The sequence below is a fragment of the Dendrobium catenatum genome, unplaced genomic scaffold (genome assembly GCF_001605985.2).
Source record: "Dendrobium catenatum unplaced genomic scaffold, ASM160598v2 fragScaff_scaffold_621, whole genome shotgun sequence".
NCBI lineage: Eukaryota > Viridiplantae > Streptophyta > Magnoliopsida > Asparagales > Orchidaceae > Dendrobium > Dendrobium catenatum.
The window spans coordinates 9174822-9187846 of record NW_021319083.1 but is presented as its reverse complement, the minus strand read 5'-3'; positions in this window follow the sequence as shown (position 1 = coordinate 9187846).

The following is a 13025-nucleotide window of genomic DNA, read 5'->3' as shown; positions in this document are numbered from 1 at the left end:
GACGATCTATTCAAAAACCTTAGTTACTTCTGGACGATAAATATAAGACAGCTTGAATTAGGGCGATGCTCTGGACGATTTTCCTCTGATTTGAACTAATTGGCCGGGACGATCGTGAGATCGGCCTAGATGATCAAGCTAATTTTAAATCATCCAGTTTGCATTCAAGGCTATACTCTGGCTGATCTTCTTAGATTTGTACTGATCGGCCAGGACGATGTCCATATCAGCCTGGACGATATTATTGGCAACTTGCAATTAATGAGCTCCTTTGAAGCTCTTCTATTTAAGAGCTCTTGTTCAACATTTTGAATAATCTTTTTCTGCTGCCTTGACCTAAAAAGAACTTGAGGAGAGAAAGAGAGAGAGAGAGAGGGAGAGAAGATCTTGTGAGGGGGAGCTTGTGAGGGGATTCACAAGGGTTGCTTCAAGGATCGCTCTGCTTCTTCTTCGTCTAGAGTTTCTAATCCGTGGAAGGGTCGGTAGAGGTAAGGATTCAGCATCTGATTGTGATTCTCTGCCAGCTTCAAGAGGAAGCAAAAGGAGATAGGTTCTATGCCTTACCGGGGTGGCAAAACGAGGTTCTCTGTAAAGGCTTCTCCGCCTAGCTATGGGGGCTAAAGGAGAGTCACGATTGTAGTGCAATAGTCGGAGGGCGCCTCCAGGGAGTGGACGTAGGTCGAGTTGATCGATTCACTATAAATTTCTGTGTTCTTATTTCTTGCTTCTGCACTTTAAATTTCTGCGCTTATTTTTCTTGTGGTGTGATTTTGGTTTATGAGATTTTTTACTTCTTTGTGAAAAGAATTTTTAAAATACCAATTCACTCCCCCTCTTGGTTAGCTTGGGCCAGTTCTATAGGTATTAACATCCCTAACAAACTTTCATGGCTCAACAGCTATGTTCTGTGAACTAATTGTACTGTACGTTCACCATTGTACTGTACGATTCATTTTCAATTTGAAACCTTAGTTGCCATATTGATTTATGCAAGTTTTTAAATCGTTGAATTTTCAACTGATCTTATTGTATGATCCCATCATACTGTGTGATTATTTAAATACTTTATAAAATTAACCCTCATGATTAGCCAATTAAATCAACGTTTAATTAATGATTGGTGATCGTGCTATACTATATGGATCATCCGTATGATGAATTTGTTCTTGGTACTTTGTTGTGTGATTTAAAATTACATCACCACTATTACAATCATTTTAATCACTTGATTTTGCTTGAAATTAGTTAAGTTATTTTTGAAAATTACAAAAAAAAATTAGAACTCTTAATTAGTCTTTGTTTTTTATTTCAAAAAATACTTATTCACCGCCCTTTTGGCGCATATCATACTTTCAAAGATTAGCAAGCCAATCAGCACAAGCATTGTTGCGAATTTGATTTCAGGAAATAGAATTTTGATGATAGGAAACACTTCTGCTTCTCTACGACTTTCTTGCCTACTAATATTTCAGATCCACAAGATCAAACAACAATTTGAATTAGCTCAAGATTGGGTAGACTAGGTCTGAGTCAGTTTATAATCTTTTCCTTTTCTTGAGTCAATTATAAATGATGTGGTTCCTAATGCTAGGTAACCGTGCACAGACACAGTTGGGGAAATTTTTTATCTGATTTAGAGTTTTTTGTTTTAACTCACATCATCCGGGATGATCCATAATTAGGGTATCTTGGTTAAGGCAGCCATCATTAAGCATATCATCTTGGATGATATTCATATCGGCAAGGATAATAGGCTTAAATCAGAAAGAATCAGCCGCTAGATCTATTTAGGTAGCTTTTATTTTTGGACATCTTCTTAGGTGATGCAATATAATTATACCTAAATTAATATGGTAATTAAGGAAAGAAAATAAGATTTGATTGCTCGATCATATCATCCTGGATGATCGCAGGATCAGCTCTTGGACGATCAGTTCAAAAACCTTAGTTATTCTTGGATGATCAAACATTAGCCAGCTTCTATTTAAGGCGATGTTCTAGAAGATATTCAATGATTTATACTAATCGTACAAGATGATATACTATCATCCTAGATGATATGAACAAAAACCTTTAAATTATCCCAAATCATCCTGACTGATTGAGCTAAATTTGTACTAATTGTACATGATGATATTTATATCATTCTGGATGATGAAGTCAGTTTGTTGCAATTAAGAGCTGCTCCAAAGCTCTTCTATTTAAGACCTCTTGTTCTACTCAAGAGATCAGCTTTTGCTACTTTTCTAACCTGAGAAAGCTAAGAGGAATGGAGAGCAAGGGAGAGAGGGAGAGCAAGGGTGAGAGAGGATCTTGTCAGGGGGAGTTTGTGAGGGGTTTCATAAATGTTGCTCCAAGAGAGGAACCGTCGTTATCTTCTCTAGTCATCATCCTTAATTCCTTGGGGATTTTAGAGAGGTCTACTTCAGCATCTGATCAAGGTTCTCTGCCTACTTCAAAAGGAAGCAAAAGGAGTTGGGTTGTTTTTCTGCTTTTGGGGGAAGCAAAAGGAGTTGGGTTCTCTGCCTCACCGGGGTTAGTGAAAAGGAGGTTTGTAAAGGCTTTTCCGCCTTACTGTGGGGGAGAGACACTGTGTTTAGTACAATACTCGAAGGGCTCCTCAGGGGAGTGGACATAGGTCGAGTTGACGGAACCACTATAAATTTCTATGTTCTTTATTACTCTTTCCGTATTTAATTTCTGCACTTTGATTTATGTGGTGAATTTTGGTTTTGGTTTAAGATTGTGCTTTTGCTTAAAGATTTTTTAAAATACAAATTCACCCTTCCTCTTGGTTAGCCTTGGGACTAGTTCATTAGGGCTTAACATCCCTGTCAAACTTTCAAGCATTACCTTCCATATTAATATGAGTCAACTTAATATTAAAAAGGTCAACAATTGTATAGTATCCATATTCTGATAGAATAACTTAGGACTACAAATCTTATCATCACTATCTTCTTGATAAAAAGTATGTGAAAGTTTGAGATGCACTAAGAGGTAGGGGTGAATTGATACTTTTAAAAATAATCCTAAACAGGAGTACTAACTTTTTTGTAGATTTTTCAAACTTTTGAAATAAGCAATTAAATTTACAATACATAAGCTAATAATTTTAATAATAATTTCAATAATGATGATGAAATTCAAAATTGCATAATAGAACATTGATCTCAAAAATTCACTAAAAAGTTATAACAAAATGAAGTTCAATAAGTAAAACGTGAAAATTGGAAAAAGAACATCAAATTTTTTATAGTGGTTTAGTCAACCTTAACCTACGCCCACTCCCCGGAGTCCTCCACTCTGAGTTTTGAACTAACACCAAGTGACTCTCCTGCTGCTCCCTCTATAAAGTGGAGAAGTCTTTATAAACTCTCTTCCACCAACTCGATTTGGCAAAGGACCAAAGGAGCACATGCAAAGAACCTTAACTCCTTTTTTTCCCTCCTATAGAAGGAAGAGAACCTTAACTCCTTTTTCTCCCTCCTGGAGAAGGCAGAGAACCTTGAGAACTAGACTAACAAGCCTCTCTCCCTAGAGAGCTCCCATAATACTCACCAAGGCCATAGGACGAGCAAGCATGAAAGTAGCTCGGAGTAACCATGTGATCCCCTCATACTACTCCCTCACACTCAAGCTTACCTTCTAATTCCACTCACAAATCCTGATTTTCTTCAAAAACTCCCTCTCAGAGTTCCTCATTTAGTCACATTCCTCTCTCTTCATCCTTCAAAATAAGAGGTTAAAGAATTATTTTAATTATAGCCTTCAAGAAACCCTAAAAATTCAAGTTAGTCATCATTGTTCGTATAATACAATCCAAGTTCATATAATACGATTAGTTCAAAACTAGTCTCATATAGTTCGATGTAAATAGTCGTTCAAACGAATTGCATAAATTTTATAAGCACATCATTTGGATGATCTGTTTAATTTCCTCTATTCATACGGGATGACTCGTAGGATGACTGAAAGTCATATTTATCATTCATCCCGTAATGTTCTCATCGTACAGTACGGTTAATTATTTTTAGGAAAATTGTCCAATATAATATAACTATCATATAGTACGATTAGTTCAAAAATTTCAGCTTCATTTGGTATAATATTTTGGATGACCAAATTCATCTGTGCTAGTTGTTTGGTACTATCATCATTGTATAATATGAATAGGTCAAAAATAATGGTTTCATTTGGTACTATCTCTAGGATGACCAGATTTAATCTCTATAAGTTGTCTGGTATGATTGACATCATACAATATGATTGACTATCATTAATTAACCCATAATTTGATTGACTAATCACAGGGGTTAATTTTAGCAAGATTTTATATTTTTAAATAGTATAATTTGTATCGTACAATATGATTAGTTCAAAATATCAATTTCAAAATGTTACTTAAATTCATCTGGTGTCTAGGGTTTGTGATAATGAAATAAATCGAACAATATAATTTTCATCGTACAATTTTATTTGCATCGTTGAACCATTCTTTAAAATAATTAATAATACAGTATAATTTTCAATTGTATAGTTTGATTAGTTTAGAAAATTTTAATTTTATAAAAATATAATCTCTTCCCCTATGTGTGTATATATAGTCGCCCAATTGCATACACTCTAATGCGTCTTTACTAAAAAAAATAGAAAATTAAAGAAAATAAAAACATAGATTCTTTTAACTTGACATCCTAGCCTACCCAATCTTTAGTCTTTAGTCTTCTTGAGTATTGTAAATGTGATCGTTAGTGTACAAAACACAAACAATGTCTAACATATTTCTTGAGAATTTATAATTCTATTAATAAGGTTTTTTCATCTTCAAAAGCACATGCTAGAGATCTTAGATTTTCAACAATCTCCCCCTTTTTTATGATGTAAAAAAAAATTGGTTGAAGTGTAGCTTGAACGATTTTTAATCTTATTCTCCCCCTTACTAAGTAAAAGTTGTTAGAAAATAATGGATGCCTGCCTCTTTTTCTTTTTAAGATAGAACAGAATAATTCAAAAAAGAAATAAATAAAATAAGAATTTCTAATCTATTAAATACAAACAAGCACACATACAATAGAATAAACATATAACAACAAGCACACATACAACAAAATAATTATATAACAAAAGCTAAATAACCAAAAATGTTTTCCCACTTTTGATATCACTAAAAAGAGGAGGATATAAGTAGAAAATGAGAATAATAGTACAAAACATAATCACAACATATAACTAAAAGTAAGATGGTCCTTGATCAAGTGGCGGTGGTGGTGGATGTTGTTTGAAGTAATTGTTAATAAGGGAAATTGAGTCAAATTGTGCCCTAAACCATCCCATGTCTTCTTCATATTGAATTTATTATTGGTCTGGGTGGTACTAAGGAATTCTCAAAATACTGTATTAGTTCCTTGTATAGGCAGTGGTGAGGGGTTGGTGCTGGTTGTGGAGCCATTGGAGCTGGTGCTAGTACAGGGTTAGCTGTAGGCATCTCCCCCTATCTCATCAAAATCTGACTCGTCTAGTTCCTGACCCTGATAAAAAATAACATGGAAGGAAGCATCCATATAAGAGATTAAATTATTATCAGGAGGTGTAAGATAATTGATTTCATTATTTTTTAAAGATATAAGTTATGACATGTCCTTAAGCCACATTTTGCTTTCTTATGGTAGAAGGGAATCTTACGGGTGTTAAATTCTGAATGTAATTAGTTATCAATTGAGATTCATCAATGTGAGTGTCAATCATGATAAAAAGGTGACTAAGGAAAGTAGAGGGGTGATGTTCACATGATTTCTAGCTTTTGGAATAATTATAGTACAAAAGACATGTTGGATAACCCTTGCGTTGTGATTTAAGGATTGAACTAGGGGTTGGTGTTGATTGAGTGCTAAATTCCTAATGGTTATATTGATACTACTCTAATCATAGTTTGAAATATAAACCATAGAATGTTGTCAAACTCCCACAATTTTAAGGTAGAGGAGTTCTCCTAAGTCTCCTTTTGTGATTTCAACATGACGACGACAAACATAGGATGTCATTATTGATTTATCGCTATTGATCCTAAGATTTGTTAAGAACTCATAAAGAATTTTAGGGTTGAAGGGAAAGGATAGAATAAGGAGGAATTAGAAGTTAGTGGTGTCAAAAAGACTCATCACCTAAAAATTCAGAACGTGCTGATTTAGTTTGCATGATGGTGTGATTTTTGCTTCCTTGTATTTGTGATATGCTACTTCATCAACAATAGTTAGAAATCGGTTGTCATCTAAGCAACCGAAGGAAGAACTTCCTGAGGTAAGACAACTCCACTTGATTCCACTAGCATTTTAGAGAGTGCAAAGGCTATGCGTTTAGAGTTTAGAGGGGAGAATGGATGGATTGAAAGTATGGAGAACTCTTAATTTATATATTTAAGTATTTTATACAGTATGATTGAGGAACGTATAGTATGATTAGGTGAAGTTAAATAGGCTGGATGACCTGTCAAAAAAGGGGATCAAATCGTATAGTATGACAAGGATCGTACATGACAATCTTAAGGAAATTTGTTCGTCTCGAGGAGTCATCAGTACGAAATTTGACTTATTAGATCATATAATACAAATAGGTGTTTGTACTGTATGATGGGCAATGATTTCATACCAAATGAAATGAATTTTTTCTTATCTAGTTTGACATGTGTATTATATAATATAAATGGGGTATCATATAGTACAAATGGTAATAATTTCATACCAAACGGATTGAGTTCCTCAATGGTTAGTGACATGTGTATCTTATAGTATGAAGAGAGGTTCGTACAATATGATGTGTATATCAGTGATTTAATTTGGACCATTGATATAATAAAGGGTTATGATCTATGCATATGTGTATATCGTACAGTATGAATGCAAATCATACGGTACGACTACGAAAAAAATTTAAAGATTGCTGTGTTTTAGTGAAGTGCATCTGTGAAGATCAGGAAATTTCTTAGAACATTTTTTTTTATCAAACAAAACACAAATAGGTACATGAATAATTATATACAATTTAAACACGTATGAATGATTGTTTTAAAATGAAAATTATTATATTTTATTTCTCTTAGTAAAGGAAAATCTCAGTAAACTACATCATCCACTAAACTCAAGATAACACAGCTCAGCTCCCATGCTCTATGGTGATTTGGAGGCAATCTAGGGTTTTAGCTGTCGTGCTCCTTTCCTCTAACTCCTAGCATGCTTCCCTTAATTTTTTTATCTTAGATTTATTTTCACATTGTTTGTTTCATTGGTTTAGCTCTTTGTTTTAAGGTTTTTTTTCGGCTTTGCTGGCTTTGGGAGATGATGACTCTATCATAATCTAACCCTGCTACTGCTTCATTTTTGGATGGCAAGTCTAGGTCTTTTAAGGAGGTTTTTATCGGTTCTTCTTCTTCCCACTAAACTTCATTTCGTTCAATCTTTGTTTAGAGGATGTCCAACTTTGATGTTTGATAATTTTGTGTCTTCGTAGCTAGCAGCTTTTTTTTTTCTCTTACGTTGGTTGGCAAGTTTCTTTTTAGGTGCCCTTAAGTAGATGTCATTCGTAAGTTTTTCATTAACTTGAAACTTTTGAGATCTTTTCATATCGGCTTGTTATATCTGAGACATATTGCAATTCAACTTAGTAATGATCTGGATTATAGTTATATTTTTTCAAGGCGTTCATACTACATTCAAGTTTTTTAGATGAGATTACTCAAATGGACATCACAATTTGATGTTTGTGAGGAATCTCCTTCTTCCCCTATGTGGATCTCCTTCCCAAACCTTAGACTTCACTTTTTTAATTCGCAAATCTTATTTGGCTTGGCGTCAATTTTTGGTAGGCCTTTGCAAAAGGACCAAGCTACATCTTCTATCTCTCGTCCATTTGTGGTATGTATTTTAGTTGAGTTGGATATCTCTAAGAAGCATCCTAATAAGATTTGGATTGATTTAGAGTTAAATAATTATTTCCAAAAAGTTGATATTAAAACTTTTCCCATTTTTTGCTCTCATTATAAGATGCATGGTCATGGGTTAAATTAGTGTTACAAGTTACACCCTGATCTTCAGTAGGAGAAGGAATTCACCAAACAATCGCATGGAAATGATGTCCCTTTGGTTGATCATGATATTGTGATTCCTAATCTTGATATGATGGAGGGAAATGTTCTTAAAGTGCAGGAGAATATTGGGGAAGCTATACAACTTGCCATAGGTCTTATTGAATTGCAGTCCGCCAATGTCAGTGAGTCTAGGCTTATTCAAGGAGAAATTCTTAACTCTACCTCTTGTTTAGATTGTGGATGTAAAAATGTTGATGAGGAAATGTAGTTCAGTACTACTAATCTAAATATGGTTTCACCTTCTGCTATTACTACTTATGCGCTTAGTAAAAACATGCCTGATATGGATTTTGTTTTGTTAAACAATAATTGTACTAATAATGGGCCTTCTTAATATATTGTGATTGACCAGGAGGATGGCCGAATCATGTTGGTAGAGGGTAATCTTGCTAGTGGATTATGTGGTAAAACTCATGAGGAAGATGGCTTTACCTTGGAGGAGGGTGAACTACCTCTGGAACAGAGGCATGCTGGCATAATCAATGATAATAAGCTTTCCTTAAACTCTCATAATCACAGTGATGCCTTTACAGATACGGAGGATATGGATATCATGGCTAAATGTTTTGCTAAATATGATAATGATACTAATTACATCAAGTTTCATAATAGGAGAGGTAGGAAAAAGAAGAACATCATTTTACAATCTCCTAGAGCCACCCATTCACATACTAGTCATTAGCCCCTTTTTATGTTTAATGCTAATATTTGGAATGTTAGGGGCATTCGATGTCCCTCCTCTAAGTTAAGAGTTAAGAATTTATGTCGCATTTAAAATGTTTCTATTCTTGTTTTACTTGAACCTCTTATTTCCTCTTACAAATTACTTGACTTCTAGATTTTTGGGTTTTAAATATGCCATTTTGAATATGGCCAATAAGATTTGGGTGTTATGGAAGGACCTTATTCAGATATATATTATTGGTGATTTCACTCAATTTTTGCAGTGCAATGTTAAAGCTTGAAATTTACATTGTTGTGCCTCTTTTGTTCATGCTGGTTCCTCTCGTTATACTAGGAAATTGTTATGGGAGAAACTCATCAACTTTCATAATATTTGTACTTCCCTGGTTTGTTGGAGGGGATTTTAACACTATCTCTAATCCTTCTAAATGTATAGGGAGTTCTTCCCCTATCTTTTAATATATAAAGGATTTTAATAATATGATTATGGACTATAATTTAATTGCTATTGGCTTTTCTTGTAATAAATTCACTTGGAATCATGGTCATTTATGTCAATGTTTGGATAGTGTGTTGTTTATTGATTGTTGGCTGAACTCCTTTGATTCTGTTACTGTTCGGCACCTTAGCAGGACTCATTATGACCATTCTCCCTTATTAATTAGTCTCAAGATTAGTCATATTAATTCACATGCTTAATTTAGATTTCAAAACATGTGGTTGCTTCATGACTATTTTTTGGATTTGATTCAGGAAAATCGGCATGCCCCTTTATATCCGGATAACTCTATCTTTGGCATAAAGAGATTTTGGTTTAAACTAAAAAGGCTTAAACAAATTTTAAACTAGTGGAATCATAACATTTTAAAAAATATGAAAGTTAACACTTTAGAAACTAATTAGCAATTGTTTCCTTCTAATGATAATTTCAGTTTATTGAGGGATGCTAAAGATTGTTTTTTTAAATTACATGCTTAGGAGGAAGCTTTTTGGAAACAAAAAAGATGTTGTGAAACACCTTATTGAAGGTGTTGTGGATATGTTTTCATGATTTATGATTTTGATGATAGCAAACACTCTTATTTCTCTATGACGACTTTATTTACTAACATTTCAGGTCCACACGATCAGACTATAATTTGGAACCAGCTCAAGATTGGGTAGACTAGGTCTGAGTCAGTTTGTACACTTTTTCCTTTCTTAAGTCTATTGTATTTGGTATGGCTCCTGATGTTTTGTAACTTGGAAGATTTTTATTGCTCCCTAAACATTTCTATTTTTGGTAACATCGTCCGGGACGATCTGTCCAAAAGCAGAAACCATAATTAGGGCATCCTCATTAAAACAGCCGTCATTATGCAAAACATATCGTCCTGGATGATTTTGTATCAGCCAGGACGATAGGCTCAATTTAGAAAGAATCTGCCGCCAGATCTAATTAGAAATAACCTATTTTTGGACATCGTCCAGGTGGATCGTCCAGGACTATAAAATATCGTCCAAGATGATCCAGGTCAATTTTTCAAAAATTTCTCTGGAATCTAAGGAAAGAAATTTTGACTTGATTTCACGATCAAATCGGCCTGGACGATCGCCAAATCGTCTTGGCCGATGTGATGGATGATTGGAAACTGGATAGTTATTTTACAGGGTGATGTTCAGGACGATATTCTATGACTTGTTCTGATCGTCTAGGACGATATAAACAAACTTCTTCTGATCGTCTCAAATCGTCCTGGTTGATTGGGCTTAAATTGCACTGATCGTACAGGACGATATTAGTATCATCCTGGATGATAATGTCGGCATCTTGCATTAATGAGCTCGTTTTGAGATCTTTTATTTAAGCTATGACATGACACTTTGTAAGTGTCTTTGGCAGCCATTGTAGCTTCATTCTTGTCGGGGAAACTTGAAGAGAAAGCTTGAAAGGGAGTGAGGAATGGGTGAAGTCTGAGAGAGGGAGAAGATCCTGTGAGTGGGGACTCAAGGGAGTGTGGAGGGGGATTACACATGGTTGCTCTGGCAGGCTTGCATCTTAATACCATCGAATTCAAGGCTTGTCTCGAGGGAAGTTCACCAAAGAAGAAGTTCACTTTGGTGTCAAAGGATCCGGCGACTCCGCCGCACCAGGGAAGGTGGAAGTGATTTTGTAAGGGCTTCTCCACCTAGCTGTGGGGGCTAAAGGAGAGACACGTTTGTAGTGCAATACTTGGAGGGTGCCTCCAAGGAGTGGATGTAGGTCAAGATTTGACCGAACCACTATAAATCCAGTGTGTTTTTTCTTATTATTTGCTTCCGCATTTAATTTCTGCATCGTTGGTTTTGATTGTGGTGAATCTTGTTTTTGGATTTAAGATTATGTTTGTTTTAAATATTGATTCACCTCTCTATCTCATTATTAGCCTTGGGCTAGTTCTATAGGGCTTAACATCCCTAACGAACTTTCAGAAGGTGATAGTAATACCAAGTATTTCCATGATTTGGTTAAGAGGAAACATGCCAAAAATTGTATTAATAAAATTAATCGTGATGATGGTTCGGTTACTAAGGATGGCTTAGACATTGCTAATATTATGGTTCAGTATTTTCAAAATCGTCTCAATAAAGATTTTAGTCCTACTCATATTGATAATCCTTCTATTATCCCTAACCTTATTTCTCAAGAGGATAATGAGTTTCTTTCTGAATCTCCTTCTTTAGAGGATGTTAAAGAGATTTTTCTTGGCATGAATGGTGACTTTGTGGATGGACTGGATGGTTTCACCACTAAGTTCTTTTAGAAGTCCTGACATATTATTAATAAAGATCTTTATTATGCTGTTTTGGTTACTGGTAATATTATTCCTAAATTTTTTTTACTTTTACTTATATTGTGCTGATTTCTAAGAACAACTCTATTAGTAACTGGAATGACTTTAGATCTATTAGTCTTTGTATCTTTTTTAATAAATTACTCTCTAAACTTCTTATGAATTGTTTAAATTCTTTTTTGCCTAAAATTATATTGCCTTTTCAAATGAGTTTTGTTAAAGGGTGGACTATTATGGATAATATTCTTTTGGCCCAAGAGATCTGTCAGGATTTGGATGTTAGGGTTAGAGGTGGAACTATGATTTTGAAACTAAATATAGCTGAAGCTTATGATAACATTGATTGGAATTTTCTTTACAATATTATGAAGTTGTTTGGTTTTAATTAAAATTTTTATTAATCTTATTAAAAACTGCATTGAGGGGTCCTATTTTTCTATCATTGTTAATAGTAAAAGCAATGGTTTTTTGAAATCCTCTTATGGCTTTAGACAAGGTGATCTGATTTCTCCTTCCGTTTTCATTATTTCTGCTGAGTACTTATCTAGAGGACTTGCCAACCTCTTTAAAAAATCTCCTAGCTCATATTTTAGAACTTTGGGTGGTTTTCCTATCTCTCATTTTATTTTGCTGATGATTTTATCATTTTTATGAATGCTTCTATTAATATGATCAATAAACTTATGGGTTTTTTTTTCATCAATTTGAAAGGGTTAGTGGTCATGCTTTGAATAAACAAAAGTGTTGTTCTATTGCCTCCAAGAACGTGCCCAGTGATTGTATTTTGGCTATTAAAGATTTAACTGGTTTCATTCATGGTCATTTGCCTTTTAAATACCTCGGGGTGCCCCTTTATAAAGGTAAAAAGAAAACTGTTCTTTTTGATGATCTTATTTCTTTAGTTCAGAACAAGCTTTTGTCCTGGTATTCATATTTTTTTAGTTTTGGGGGTAGATTAATTCCTATTAGAAGTTCTCTTTGTTCTCTTCATGTTTGTATTTTTCAAACTCTTTTTCATACTCAAGCGGTATGCAACAATATTGAAAGGATTTTCAATAATTGTTTTCTAAAAAGGGGCTAATGGCATTTCTAAAATTATCTGGTCCTCTTGGGACAAATGTTGTGGTGTTCTGGAAGAGGGGGCCTTGGGGTGTAAGAGTATGAATGATTTGGCCTATGCTTTTTTCCTTCAAGCTATGGTACAACTTCCATGCTAAAGTGAGCCTTTGGGCTAATTTTATGTTTGTTAAGTATTGCGTGGGTAAACATCCTACTACTTATAGTTTTAACATTGTGGATTCGAAATTCTGGAAGAGATTTTGCAAAGTTAAATGGGCTATTGAGTCCTTTATCTCTTGGGGGCTTGGTGGTGGCGACATTTTCTT